Source organism: Tursiops truncatus, chromosome 8 (assembly GCF_011762595.2).
Source record: "Tursiops truncatus isolate mTurTru1 chromosome 8, mTurTru1.mat.Y, whole genome shotgun sequence".
Classification (NCBI taxonomy): Eukaryota; Metazoa; Chordata; class Mammalia; order Artiodactyla; family Delphinidae; genus Tursiops; species Tursiops truncatus.
Window position 1 is genome coordinate 38,109,948 of NC_047041.1, and position 15,721 is coordinate 38,125,668.

At 43.0% G+C, this 15,721-nt stretch overlaps 1 non-coding gene across 1 annotated transcript; it reads left to right on the forward strand.

Annotated features, from left to right (window-relative positions):
- Nucleotides 1-315: 315 nt before the first annotated feature.
- LOC117313485 (U6 spliceosomal RNA) lies at nt 316-418 on the forward strand. The gene has a single exon (XR_004527991.1). It is a non-coding gene; the product is annotated as a U6 spliceosomal RNA (small nuclear RNA).
- The last annotated feature ends 15,303 nt before the right edge of the window (nt 419-15,721 follow it).

Below are 15,721 nucleotides of genomic sequence, written 5' to 3' on the forward strand. Positions count from 1 at the left end.
TGAAAAATAGGGATAATACCACCTCCCCTTCTATGCAGGGCTATCCATCTTTCAGTCATTTACTCACTTACTCAACAGAGGGGTGTTAAGCACCTTCCATTCTGCTGGGCAATTTTTTAGGAACTGAGAACAGGGGCTCTGCTATTCAGGACCTTACAGGGGACACACTAGGCAGAGAACTATATTACCCCATAATGTAACTGTGAGAGCCAGAGGAAGACTTACCACTGCCTAAATGCATCAGGAAACGTCTCCATGGAGCTCCTTGGAGCTAGATCTTGAAGGACTAAATGGCTAGGTGAAGAACAGAGAAGGGTGCTCACTTCGGCAGCACATATATAAAGTTGGAACGATACAGAGATTAGCATCGCCCCTGCACAAGGATGACACGCAAATTCATGAAGCGTTCCATATTTTGTTGTTGCTGACAACAACATGGGCAAAGGTAGAGAGATGTGAAAAGGAGACTGTTCAAAGAAGTCGTATTGATGTCTCTGACTCTACGTGGGCATGTGAAGGGTGGGCATGTGAAGGGGAGGGCTGGCTGGAGCCAGCAGTGGGAAGGCCCTCCCTTCCTGCTGGGCCTGAGAGCACTGCCGCTTGGCCTTCATTCACTAATCTAGGATGCTACTGCCCTTCTCACATACTCCAGGGGGTCTGGGGAAACTCCTCACCTGTTACCCTGCAAATCACTTGTCCATTCCTTTGACCACATCCAAGGCTGTCCCTCAAGGATTCTTCTGTTTAGACAGTGACCTTGACATCACTTTGCCCCAGGACCTCTGTATGAGTCATCAGCCCACCACACAGCCTGCTAACCATTGTGGTAGAAAGAAATCTCAGGGCCCAAATGTTATACAAGTATTTAATTATGGGCCCACAGTTTAATTACTTAGTCTGGCTTTATACGACATAATTTATAAATATAATTTACAGTTCCCTTGTTTCTTTCTCCAGCCATTTAGCTCATTAATAGTGCTGACGGTAAGAGCTCTTTTGTCTTTTCTTGCCGGGCTCCGAGCCAGTGGTGAAACGAGATAAGGCTGAGAGGGCAGGGGTGGTGGGAGAAGTCCATCCCAGCAAGAAGCATTTTATCACCGGTACTGTTAAGAATTTCCAGTGTGTGATGACAATAAAAAGAAGATAGACTTGTAGTTGGTTTTAATATTGTTTTTAAATCTTGTAAAGCCAACACCCAGCCCACTCCGCTTCTCCCCCACTGCCTGCACCCAGGACAGACCACATCCCCATGCCTCTGCTCCAGGCACAACCTTTAGTTCACATTAAAGCCTGCTGTCTGCAACAACCTGCTGGGGGTTTCCCTGAAGCTTTCTCAAGGAGCATTTGTTTATTCAACCAGCATTTATTCCATACCTACTATGTGCAAGACCCTGTCGGCAAAGAAGTGAAAATCTGGGGTAAAATACAATACAGTAATTAATAGTTGCTGCACACTCAGTACGCACCAGGCACTGTGCCAAGCTTTCGCAAACATGGCATTTAGGTTTCAGAACGACCCTAGAAACAAGGCTCAGGTTATTCAGAACAGCGGCTCTGGACCCTGGTTGCACGTTGGAGTCAGCTGGGGAACTCTGATGCTGGAAACCACCCTTTAGAGTTTCTGGTTTCATTGATTTGAGGTATGGCTTGGGCATCGAAATATTAAACAAAACAAACAAAACCTCCTCAGGCAATTATGATGTTCAGCCACATTTAAGAACCACTGATTTAAGTAATTTTCCTAAGATTCTATAAATAAAGCAGGGAAGGCAGGCAGGCTGGTCAGCTGACCTCCTGAGCCCTACTATGTGCCAGACACAGCACTAGGTCCTTTCACTGCTAAGAATGTAACAGATGGCAAGTGCCGTAAAAAAGATAAAACACTATTGCAGGTCAAAGGACAATGAATGCAGGGAATCCTTCATGAAAGAGGTCACTTATAAGTTATTCTTTTCAAGAATTTGCAGACTACACAGAAGTGGTAGAAAGGGTTGGGCGGGACTTCCAGGCAGAAAGAACCATGTGAGCAGAGGTGTGTAGGTTGGGAAACATGGCGAATGGACACGGAACAGGGAACAGACCCTGTGTGCATTGGGACAGTTGAGGGAAATTTGTCAGGAAAGGAAAATCAGGGACAGGTTGTGAAGGACAAGGCTTCCCAAGATATTTCAGGTTGAGGCACATGTGGAATAAGGATCATATTTTTAGTATACACCAGAGTAGATGGGCAAGGCTGTCACCATCTGTCTTAGTCTGTTCAGGATGCAATAACAAAATACCATAGACTGGTGGCTTAAAAACAACAGAAATTTATTCCTCCCAGTTCTGGAGTCTGGGAAGTCCGAGAACATGGCTCTGGTAGATTTGGTGTCTGGTGAGAGCCTACTTCTTCATAAACAGCCATCCTCTCACCATAACCTCACATGGCCCAAGGAGCCAGGGATGTCTCCAGTAGCTCTTTTATAAAAGGCACTAATCCCACTCATGAGGGCTCCACCCTGATGAGCTAATCACTTCTTAAAGGCCCAGCCTCCAAACACCATCACGTTGGGAATTGGGTTTCAACAATTCAGTCTATAGCATCATCTCAGCAGATCTGACACATCCACTGGGAAGCTTTGGCATAAGGCCTTGAACATGATCCAAGAAGTCTGAACTTCATTCTATGGACAATGGGAAGCCAATGAAGATATCATATTGAAATGGGGAGATTGTGATAGAACGGAAGTTGTGTGTTTTTAATACAAATCCAGGCATTGTCACAATGACTTCCTAAAGACAAAACCTGAATGGAATTTTCCACCAAGCACTACTAATAGAATACTTTCCTAATATATCACGATTAGCTACCTGGGTGGTGTCTTTCCTGCTAGACTTTGTTCTTCAACAAAAGGGATCGTGCCATACTCTTTTTTTTTTTTTTTTTTTTTGTAATTCCAACGTCTGGCACAGGGCTTGGCACATAGAAGGTGTACACTTAGAAACAGCCTTTGAACCACTCATTAAATTCCATTCAGAAGGCAGCCACCTATTCCGGGGTCAAGAGGCAAAAAGTTGATGTAAATGCATGTATATTAGAAAGAGAATGGGCATAAGAGTCAGAGGAACATGAGAACAGCCATCACGTCTGCATAACCTGTCTGTTAAAATATTTGCCTTACATATTGAAGTGCTCCTATGTTGGGTGCATATATATTTACGATTGTTATATCTTCTTCTTGGATTGATCCCTTGATCATTATGTAGTGTCCTTCTTTGTCTCGTGTATCAGTCTTTATTTTAAAGTCAATTTTGTCTGATATAAGATTGCTACTCCAGCTTTCTTTTGATTTCCATTTGCATGGAATAGCTTTTTTCCATCCCCTCACTTTCAGTCAATACGTGTCTCTAGATCTGAAAAATAATATATATATCTGAATCACTGTGCTGTACACTGTGCTAATACAACACTGTAAATCAACTACACTTCAAATAAATAAATAAATAATAAAAATTGGGAAAAAAAATTCTGCACAACATGGAGGCCCTGGGCAGACACACTTGGTTTCCAGGGATATTCCCTTCCCTAGTCTCTGCTTCTCTTCTTGTAATAGGAACAATAAAACCCACCTAGCAGCACTGTTGTGAAATAACACATGGCCAAGTCCTGGCACACAGCTGGCCCTCAGAAATGTCCACTGGCCCCAATGCCCTTGACCGTATTTAATTTTCAAATGCTTCAAATCAAATAATGAGTATCACGTTAATGGTTTTCATTTGTCTCCATTCTATTGTCTTTGTAAATATTTGCTCTACTGGATGTGTGTGTGGCAAGGGAGCCAGAATAGCTAAGTCTGAAAGTTCTGCTATTGCTTTTAGTTAGCCTTCTACATAATCACCAGGTAAGAATCATCATACCTATTGTTTATTGAGAATCTGCTATGTTTTAGGTCCAATGCAAAACATTTCATATATGCTATCTGATTTCACCCTCACAATAAGCCTAAACAGAGGTCACCAAATCTGGTCCTGGACTGTTTTAGTAGAGCCCTTAATCTAAGAACAGTTCAGACAGTTTTAAAGGTTTGGAAAAAACAAACAGAACACGGGTATGACACAAAGACTATATGTGCTGCAAAACCTGAGATATTTACTAACTCATCCTTTACAGAAAAAGCTTGCCAATTCCTAGCCTATAAGATAGGGACTGTCACTGTGGCCACTTCACAGATGAGAAAACTGAGTTTTAGAGAGGTGAAGTAATTGCCCAAGCCAGAGGGTATCAGATGACAAGTCTTGGTTCCGGGACGAATTTTAGAGCCATGGTCTTAAAACCAGTTTTACTGCTTTAAATTATATTTAAAAGGTCCTTTCCCTTTGACTTAAACATAAACTCGATCCATCCATAGCTAGTTCTAAAGGGTTTGTGACACGCCTTCTCTGTTGCCTACAACCCTGTAAGTGCTCCATCTCGCCTCCCGTGATGCTTATAAAATGGTGAGGGTTGAAGGAGGGCGCAGACTCATATCAGGTTCCTCGCCCACTCCCCTCAGAGTTTTCAAAGCAGCAGAGGGTCAAGGGCTGTGAGGAGAGCGACAATCCGCAGGAGAGCCTGCTGAGAAGGAAACACAGCGCTTTGTCTTCGGGGAGTCTGGATTCCAGCTGTGGGGGAAGGGAGAGAACTCGTGTTTTCCTTCCAAAGGAAAACATGGCCGGAGGTTTCCACGTAAGCACACATCTGAGCAGCCTTGTTGTCACTCTGTCTGGGCTTTGAGGAGGAAGACACCTAAACACCACACTGCTTCAGCTCCAGCACCTCACCAGCTGAGAAGAGCAGCTGCTCCCGTTTCATCTGTTTCATATTCAGCAGGGGGATTAGTTTAAGGTTCTGACCCCGGGAGAATGATGCCTACAGTAAGCGCTCTGTTATCCTGTCCAGCTGGGAGTGAGGTGCCCTGCTTTGTCAAAGACGCTGGTTCCTGGAGAGCTAGTTGCCACATATACCATCAGCGGGCGATCGGTATTCAAAGACGCAGAATGCAAAAAATATGCTTTGTACTAAAACTATCCAGAACATAATTCCATCTTTCTTAGATATTTCAGCAGGCACGGTGCCTCAGGTACGTTGTCAGAGAAGGAAGAAGATGCAGGAAATGAAATTCACGTTCATTGAGTTCTACGCTGCTAGCAAGCACTGAGCTGGAAGCCTTAAATCAATACACCATTTAATGCTGCCAATCGTCCAGTGTGAGGTGTCTCCACTCTACAAAAGAAAAAACTGAGGCTCGAGATGGGTTCATTCATTCATATGGTATTTACTGAGCACATCCTCTTGACCTCAGCACTGGGAATACCTATCCCTGCCCTCGTAGAGCTTCTATTCTTGGAAGGGAACAACTACAAGTAATTGAATAATTATGGTAAGGATGAGAGCTACCAAGGGCAAGTGAGGCTGTTATGAGAACATCTAACAAAGGGAGCTGAGCGTCCAAGAAGACTTCCCTAAGGAAGCAAAATTGAAGCTGAGACCTGAGGTGTTCCTTAGGAGAGGGGCAAGCCAACGTTCCCAGCACTCGGAGACCCCATGGTGGAAAGAAGCATAGCCCTCCAAAAAAGCGACAACGCGCCAGGCAGCTGGGGCAGAGAGTAAGGGGTAATAGGGACTGACACGAGCTGAAGCTGGTGAGGTTAGTACAGCCTAGACCACCAGGGCCAGCCTTGCAGTCCAAGCAAGGATGTCAGACTTTATTCTAGGAAGTCACAGAGGGACCCAAGCCAAGCAGACATGGCAGGCCTGCAGAAGGACAAACTCTCAGAAGTAAGTAGCAAGCCGGAGTTCAAGTGCAGGTTCAACTCTAAGGTCCATGCTTTTTCCACTGTCACCAGCACATCGTTAAAATTTTTTTCTAAAGCATGCAGGTTTGATCAAGTTATACGATCTTCCAGCTGACATAAAGGGCATCCAGTGTAGAAAGCAAGCCCTGGATTAGGAGTCAGAAGTCTTGGGTTCTAGTTCTGCCTCTGATCATTCCTGGTCATGTGGGACCAGGCCAGCTCTTTTAACATCACAGGCCTCAGTTTCCTCTAAGAGGGAGAGTGTTTAGACTAGGTGCTCAATGAGTTATCACAAGGAAAACACTTAAAACCATGCAGAATCCATAGTAAATGCTCAGTAAATCTTAGCTGTTGGTTTTATCAGCCTCTTTTAAATTTTTTTTTGCGGTACGCAGGCCTCTCACTGTTGTGGCCTCTCCCATTGTGGAGCACAGGCTCCGGATGCACAGGCTCAGCGGCCATGGCTTACGGGCCCAGCCACTCCACAGCATGTGGGATCTTCCCGGACCGGGGCACGAACCCGTGTCCCCTGCATCGGCAGGCGGACTCTCAACCACTGCACCACCAGGGAAGCCCCTTATCAGCCTCTTTGAATTCTATTATTTTCTGACTCTTCGTATAAATTTTGTGACTATGAATGCACTTTCTCAGAACACTCCCTGCCCTGGCACAATCATCAATCTTGGTTATTTCTAGAGTAAGGTCGTAAAATGGTTCTTTTGACATAATCTTAGAATTCTCCGATAACACTTTAGGAACTCCTGTCTTCCTGGGTTTTATGGCACACTTAAATGTTCCCATAATTGATTCTCCCCTCTTACAGGATTTACCCACATAACCCACAGGCAGAAATTTAATTATGGATCTGAAGGGACTTACTGTTATAATACTGGCAGAGCTTCCCTAGGTTAAGTGATAATTAAGGTATAAATTCCACTGGGATCAAGCAACTTTTAAACGTGTCTTCTCCCTCTCCCAGCCCATATTACAACAAAAATGCAGGACAATACTAAACAGGAAATTATTTTGTGCACCGTATGCAACGTTGGACCTGCTTTTCTTTGGTTCCTTGATTTAGTGATAATACATTTTCCCATGCATGTTGTGTCCCTACAGCCTATTTCTGGAAATTGGAAGGAGCCAGGAGGGCTATTCTTGATTATTATAGCAAATATTCAGTCCTAGGCCACTTCCCTTAAGACCACCCCTATCCCATCACTCAGCAAGTTCTTGGGTCCTTGCCTTTCTTTGCCCAGCTGGTGTGTGCTTTCTCTGAGAATGCAAACTCATTTTAATATTAGCTTAAGCGAGGCATAATTAGGAACGCAAATCTGCTGCAAGAAAACAATACAATTCTTTCAAAAGCCAAGATGTGATGACTTTTGGATTATCTGTTGTTGGGCTTTTTTTTTTTTTTAAACATCCTCATTGCTCTCCATTCTAGCAATCGAAAGCTGTCTGTATATTTAAGTATGCAGCTGTAATTGGCCTGCATACTTAAAAAATAACCCCCCATCCCTGCATTGTCAACTTTTTGTCATTGGAAGTCTTCATCATCTACACGAAAGTTATCATGTCAAGTGCTCTTTTATATAACCATGTGTGTACCTGTGCGGGGGCGTGTAAATGTGTATGCTAGCAAAACCTAAAATCTAAAATGAGTTTATAACGTATCACAGTCAGAGTCACAACATAACTGGATATTCTTTCAGGCAGAGGACCTTTGGCTCACTCCTTATTATATAACACCCTCATGGTAGTAAGGTGACCGAAATCCTGCGGGATTTAGCTCCTAATGATCTTTCCAGCCTCATCTCTCATCACTCCCTCACCGTGTTCTCTATGCTCCAGCCATGCTAGCGGAATCTGCGCCTTGAAATTCATGCCCCTTGCCTAATCCAGACTTTCACACATGTTTTCACTCTACCTGGAATCTTCCTCTGCCCCCATCACTGAACTATTTAGTCCTTAGCCTCCACATCTCAGGTTAATTGACACTTCCTGTGAAACGGGGCTGTGGACCTGGATCCACATACAGTTGCATAGATTTTCAACTACAGCGAACATTTTTTTTAACTCTTTCTTCAGGCAAATCTGTATACCAGACACCTGGGGATAGAGGGAAAAGAGGAAGAGTGCTTCAGCGAATTATCCGAAGCTTCTGACATCCCCATCTATAGCCCTTCAAAACAAGCTGATCCCTAAGACGCTGAACTGCTAATATCCTTATATTATAAATCATATCATTTGCTGGCTCTCTATGCCATTTTATATAGGACTCTAATAATTTTTAATTCTAAAGTCCTTATGGACAAGACCTATCCTACTTTTAAACGACCTACAAAGCCTAGCACCAGGGTGAATATATAAGAAATACCAACAAATACCACTGATTAACCGCCTGTTGACCTGCCCTTGGAGTGTCTTCCACAGAGTCATTTAGCAGCATGGTGAAATGCCCAGGGCATTGTTTGTTTACCATGTTCAGCATTTTCCAAGTCCTAACACAATGCCTGATACACCATAGGCACTCAGTAAATATTTATGGAGTAAGTGGATGAATGAATGATGATACAAAGGCAGTAGTGAACAGAAGCCCTGCCCTAAGGGAACCTCTAGACAATGAAAGAGACTTATACTCACATTCTTCTCTGTCCTCCCCAACTTTTCACTGAAAATTAAGTACATTGTCTCCCTCACTTCTTCTTAGAGATCTCTTGAGATGGAGTCTTTGCTTTTTTCTCAGGTAGCCTTTGAAAGGAAAAAGAATAATCTTAGCAGAAACACAGGAATAAACAGGAATCTTCTAAACAGCTTTGGAAAACACCAAGAATGATGATTGCCATAACTGGTCTACTCTGGAAGGCTTCACATTGCTAAGATCAGTGACAATCCTTTCCATTTATGGCCTTCTTTTCACCACACACAGTCAATGACAATCATTACAAAATATAAAAGCAAAGTCTGCAATTCAATATAAGCCAACAAGTCTTCATTCTGTTGGGTGTTTGAGATAAAACATTAAAAGATGATTAAGACTGGAGCGGAGTGAGAGGGAATGTAAACGACTATCATACAACATGGTAATTGCTATGCTGGAGGGATGGACAGAGTGTTCAGGGAATAATGAAGATGGAGCAGTTAATTCTGTCTCAGAGCATAGAGGAAAACCTCACAGAGAAATTGATCATTGAACTAATCCTTCATGATGGCAGAATCTTGCAGGTAGAAGTGAGATGAGCAGTCCAAGTATAAAGAACAGCATGAAAGCATTTAAGGCAGCTCAGATAGGTTCTCAACAATTTTAACACCAAAGAGTTTCATTCATCCCTAATGAAAATAGTTGTAGCTTTAGCATCCATTGATTGAGAAAGCACATCACAGCAAAATCTACTATGTGTTTAGTAGAGCTCTTGAACAAATGGGTATTTTATCAACCGCTATAGCAGCTATGTAGTCAAAAACTAGTAGCACATTGCCAAGGTATGAAAGCAACCTAAGTGCCCATCAACGGATGAATGGATAAAAAAGATGTGGTATATATATATAATGGACTACTACTCAATCATAGAAAAGAATGAAATTTTGCCACCTGCAGCAACGTGGATGGACTTGGAGGGTACTTTGCTAAGTGAAATAAGTCAGACAGAGAAAGACAAATACTGTATGATATCACTTATACGTGGAATTTAAAAAATACAACAAACCAGTGAATGAAACAGCAAAAGAAGCAGACTCACAGATTCAGGGAACCAACTTGTGGCTACCAGTGTGGAGAGGGAAGGAGGGAGGGACACTATAGGAGTAGGGGATTTAAAAGAGGGATTATTATGGGATTACATGAAATCATGTGTGTGAAACTTTTAAAAACTGTAAAGCACTACTGAATTTAAAGAATCTTTCGTTCAATTAAAAAAAAGTTTAAAAAAGATAATCCCCATCTATAAATTTTGATGCAGTAATCCTAAATAAAATGTTTGAGAATAGGTTAAAAAAAAAAAGTAGCAAATGATGTCAGACTTAAAGCTCACATCTACCTTCCCTTCCTCTAAAAGTGCCATTGAAACTAACATGGAGGGCTTCCCTGGTGGCACAGTGGTTAAGAACCCACCTGCCAATGCAAGGGACACAGGTTCGAGCCCTGGACCAGGAAGATCCCACATGCCACGGAGCAACTAAGCCCGTGCACCACAACTACTGAGCCTGAGCTCTAGAGTCCGCGAGCCACAACTACTGAGCCCGCATGCCACAACTACTGAAGCCCGTGCACCTAGAGCCCATGCTCCACAAAAGAAGCCACCACAATGAGAAGCCCGCGCACTGCAACAAAGAGTAGCCCCCCCTCGCTGCAACTAGAGAAAGCCCACGCACAGCAACAAAGACCCAATGCAGCCAAAAATAAATAATAAATTAATTAGTTAATTTTTTAAAAAAGAAAGAAACTAACATGGAGGATTGTTATCTAAGAAAAATATGTGATCTTCCTACAAAATCTTCCTGGTGATGGTATCAGAACTTGAGAGAGAAGAAGACTAGGGCTTTAGATAGTTCCCTCTCCCCGCACAGAGGAGGATGAGTGGGAGGAGGAGTGGGGCAAGCAGAGAATGAAAGGCAACTCTGCCCCGGAGGGACATACTGTCTTCCCAAGTTCCCCATCACCAAAGTGAGGCCATCCTCCTTTGCAAAGGTAAGGGTCTCCCAGCTGCCTTCTGGAGGAAATCCTATTTACAAAGAGCCACAGGGCTTCCCTGGTAGCGCAGTGGTTGAGGGTCCGCCTGCCGATGCAGGGGACACGGGTTCGTGCCCCGGTCCGGGAGGATCCCACATGCCGTGGAGTGGCTGGGCCGCTGAGCCAGGGCCTCAGCCTGCGCGTTCGGAGCCTGTGCTCCGCAAAGGGAGAGGCCACAGCGGTGAGAGGCCTGCATACCGCAAAAAAAAAAAAAAAAAAAAAAGAGCCTCAGGCAGCCCTTTAATCCAGTCATCTCTACAGCTACAGGAAACACATATCCAACAGCCTAACTCTCACTCAGAGATAACCTGGGAATTATCAACAGACATAGGAAGAAAATCCACTGACCCCAGAGGAAACAGAAAATCCAGGGAACAGAAAAGAGATTTTTAACAACAAAAAAAAATTCATTAGAATCCTTAGAGTCAAGACTTTGCAATAGTTAAACAAGAACAGGATGTTATATAAAAGGGAACGATCAGCCAAAAACAAAATAGTTCTTAGAAATTAAAAATGACAAGAAATTCAGTAAGTGGGCCTAGTCATACACTAAATACAGCAGATAATCAAATTGGCTACTTGGAAAATAAATAAGGAAAGTTCCCACGATTTATATCAGTAACATAAGAAAATATGCATACTATGAGAGAAGAGATAGGAGACAAGGGGAAGAGAGAGTATGAGTAGGCAGTGATGCAGTGTTCTTGACCTTTCCTACCAAAGAGTCAATAATTCTCTTCAGCTGATATTAACAAGAAATAGAAGCTTGAGTATATTATCTAAGGTCATATGGTTAGTAGAACTAAAAGCACAGCCTATTAGCAGTGATTGCCTCTAGGACATGAAACTGAGCTGAGGAAGCTGCTTCTGGGATAAAAGAGTTTCTTTTGTGGATTCCTGTTTTCTTCGAAAAAAAAATTAGTACATAGATACGCAGTTATTCTAATATTTTTTATAAACTTATACTGAAAAATTATAACCTATTGGCACCACATAATTAAAAAATTATAACCTATTGGGGGCCCTTTGTTATGTAACAAAAAGAAACCCAGAAGGAAGAGCATATTCTATTTATTTATTCCTTCAATCATGCAACAAACTTGAATTGAATGTCTGCTGTATGTCGGGGGCTGTCCCAGTAAAAATAAAGCAGTTCAGATAAAGCAGTTAATAAACAGCAAATATTCTTGCCCTCACAGAGCTTGAGTTCTTCCCTTAGCACAATAATGCCCAGGTTATTACTTTGCAATTAATAGGCTCAATGTTAACTGGTCAATTCCATTTATATAAAGTTCTAAAGTAGCTTAAACTCATTTATGATGAAAAACATCAGAAAAACATCAGAAAAACGGTTGCCTCTTGTGGGGAATTATCTGGAAACTAGGGCATAAGGGAACTTCCTGGTATGATGGTAATGCTGTATATATTGATAGGATTGCAGGCTACACAGATGTATGCATTTTCCAAAACTCATGTATTGTACATTTCAGGTTTGTGCATTTCACCTTATGTGAATTTAATCAAAGATAAAAAAATTTGAACTAAAAATAAAATAGGCTCAATGTTACTTTAACAGAGGAATGCTTCTTAGGTGAAAATAGATCACATTATCTTCAGAAGAAGAAAAAAATTAAATATTTCACAATGATGAGGTACGTTTACTCTTACATAAATTCAGGTAGAACCTTCTGTGCCCCCAACTCCACCCTAAGAAGAGATCTTCCCAAGGATGGGTGGGGTGGACCATCAGATGTGAAGAATTTGAAGAGGGAAGCTTCTGGAAAAAGGAAAGATAAGCAGATCAAGTCAGGGAATGAGGCAGCTACCATGAGGGACTAGAAGGTGAGGCCCCTTCGTATGGTGCCTGGGAACAAGTTAGCCAGAAAAGCCCCAACTCCCAGCAATCAGGCTCTGTGCTATTTGGGGATGCTTCATTGAATCCTTGAGTGAAAGAAATGCTTGCCCCTCCCTCGGAGTTTGCTGAGGCTTGGTTCTGGGAGGATTGACCTGGGGTACTCAAGAGCAGGCATGCTCCCTGACAAGAGGGCACTTTGTAGGTTCACAGAAATAAAGACCAAGACCCCAAACTTGAGAACATAGCAGTGGCATGAAATTCTCTGCTCTTTCCCTCAGCGGGTCTCCTAGGAACAACCCCCGAACCCGACCCCCTCAAACATGACCACAAAAGAAGGGTACCTCCTACATGAGCTAATATTTATGCCTGCTACCAGCGAGGGCGAAGGGAGTAGAGGGAGTGATTATGAAAGAAACTAGATTAGATCTAGACAAAGTAAGAAATTCCATTTTCTCTGCAAATCCAGGGAGAAGCGTGAGTTAAGTTTTGTGAACCTACAGCATATGTTTCAGTCACATTACTTATTCAGGCTACAGATTTCTTGATGTACATATGGTTCTTCTGATCTTTTGAAATAATTTCATAAGACCCCGGAGAGCACAAGTTGGAAACATCAGGGCTAGCATGAAGGGTGTTTATTGGGAGGAAGTGAGAAATGAAGCCAAGGAGGCAGATTTTGAAAACTACCCTTGTGCCATACCAAAAATTCAGAGGAGAGCCAAGAAATGTACAAAGGTATAAAATGTCCAAAGGAGAAAGGAGTGAAGGAAGAGAAGGTTTTTAAGCAAGGGAGTGATAGAATCAGATCTGGGTTTTGGAAAGATGATGCTGGCAGTATCTGAACAGTGAATTTAAAGAGAAAGAGATTCGCAGACAGGGAGCCGAGTTAGGAGGCTACAGTCATTATTCAGGCAAGAGATGCCCTAAACTAACACGGTGACAGTGGGAAAAAGTTAAATCTTATGCATTACTTTTATTTCCCCTATCCTACCCTTTACTTTGACCACCTCTGTGGTCACATTTCTGCACAAACTTCAGCTAGCTCTGGGCAGGTGCAAACGGAGGGTGCATCCCCCCAGCCACAGGCTATGTCCGCCATGCTTCTCAACCAGAATCTCCTCTGATGTTGCTGCATGGAGTGCCCCAAGAACCCACTCTTCAGCCTTTCACAAACAATCCAGAAATATGAAGGTATTAACGCTCAGGGGGGCCTGCTTAAATGATGCTGCGTGGGCGTCTCCCGTGTGGACTGTTCTGAGATGCATGTCATAAGGCTCCACAAGACATCTTGCAGGACCAAGACCCCATGGCAGTGACCAGCTCAGGACCACAACCTTGACTGTCCTCCTGTTCCTTCCAGATGCTCTCCCCTCTTCCTTTCGTGGCTCGCTGGGTCCACCGTCAAACACACCGCCATAAACAGGTCTTACATTTAGTTTTGTTCTTGGGGGAACCCAGGCTACAGCAGGTAGTCACAGAACCTGATAACTCGCACCATGGTGGGTTCCAGAAAAGGAAAAGATTTTACAATGGCTGAGGTTTCCACTGTGGATGAAGGAACTGGCATGTGTTGGGGCTACTTGATGTGACTGTGTCCATCCCTGACACACACACACTCACACAGACAATTCCCTTTGCACTTTATGTGGCTAGAATCCGGCTCCTGGTTTGTGAGTAGCTGGCTCCCTGTAGCTCTGACTACCTTAGGACTGTTCGCTTTCTTCTTTCATGTATATGTTGTTTCATTTCTATGTTGTCTTCTCTCCTCCTCTCCCTCCTCCCTTTGTTCCCTTTTTCCCCTCATGTCTTTCTTTTTCACTCACATCACACAGTCCCTTTTCATATCCTGAGGTAAAATTCTTTTCTAAAAGTTTTTATTGAAAGATAGTCGATTCACAATGTTGTGATAGTTTCAGATGTACAGCAAAGTGATTCAGTTATACATATATATAAATATATACATTCTTTTTTAAATAATTTTTTTATAATTCTCTTCCATTATAGGTTATTACAGGATATTGAGTATAGCTCCCTGTGCCATACAGTAGGTCCTTATTGATTATCTGTTTTATGTAGTAGGAGTGTATATATTTTAATCCTGAACTAACTGAGCTAAATTTACATAGAGAACCAATAAGTAAATTTGTATTCAAGATAGGAAGGCAAGAATAAAGTTAACCCATCACTTCACAGGGTGATTTGCTAGCCGGGTGGTCTGGTGATTTGGGGTCTCCTGGGTACCCTACCTGGGTTCTCGTGAAAGGCAACCATGACCGGGTTTGTTCCTCCACCCACTGGGTGTGGAGGATGCCTCTCTGTACAGGTGGGGCAAGGAGGCAGCCTCTTCCGTCAGAGGCCCAGTGCAGGGTTGTACCAGGGTTGGGGGCAGGGCTGCCTCAGTGGTTGAGTTTGTCTGTTACCGAGCCAGGTTGCAATGAGACTCTCTTTCACATTATAAAGTCACAGTGACAAAAATGTGAGTATGGAAACATGACCATTCAACAAATCTTTACTGAGCAATACTTCCTTACTCTACCTAATTAGACTCATTGGAATAAAATCCCAGACATTTTTCGTGATGCAGAGAACCTGTTTTTTTTTTTTACAACCCATACCCCAGAACCTGGAGTAAGACAAATGAAAGTGAAGCCCTGTCCTCTACGTATAAGTCTCCAGACGCTTACAAGCGACAATAAAACGTCACCACCACGCCACCCCAGCCCTGCAGCCGTACACCCACCCCTTACTCCCTCTGATCCAGGTTACAGAAATCCAGTTCCTTTCTTATAATCTACAGAATGCATAGCAAAAGAGGTTGCTATGTTAAGACCCAGACTGGAAAAAATTTTTTCCTGTCTTTGTAGCAAGCTATCATTTTTCATTTCCTTCTAAGTCAGACACCACCTCTGAGATTTGCCTCTTTTCATTGATGTCAGCAGGAACTGACCTCTTGTCAAGCTGTCCTGGATCCCTACCGTCAGTTCGCCTTTGACCAGAAATATCTATATAAGCAGAGAGAGAATGAGAGCATTTATCTCTTTAAAAAAATTCCATGTTCTGTGTTTAAGGTCAGTTTCCCAAAGATTCACTTGAGGAGTTGGGGTGGAGGTGTTGGGACAACTTGCCAAAGAACCTGGGTCAAAAGCAACCAGATGAGATGCCATTTTTTTCACATGCAAACAGTGACAAAGAGATTTGTTTATGCCTTGTCATGACTGGACAACCCAAATACCATCAAGCCTGTATCAGCAGTTGGGTCTGGGTTTTGTCATTGTCAGTCCCTGTGGTATTCAGAAGAGATGCTGGCTCAGGAGGGCCAGCAG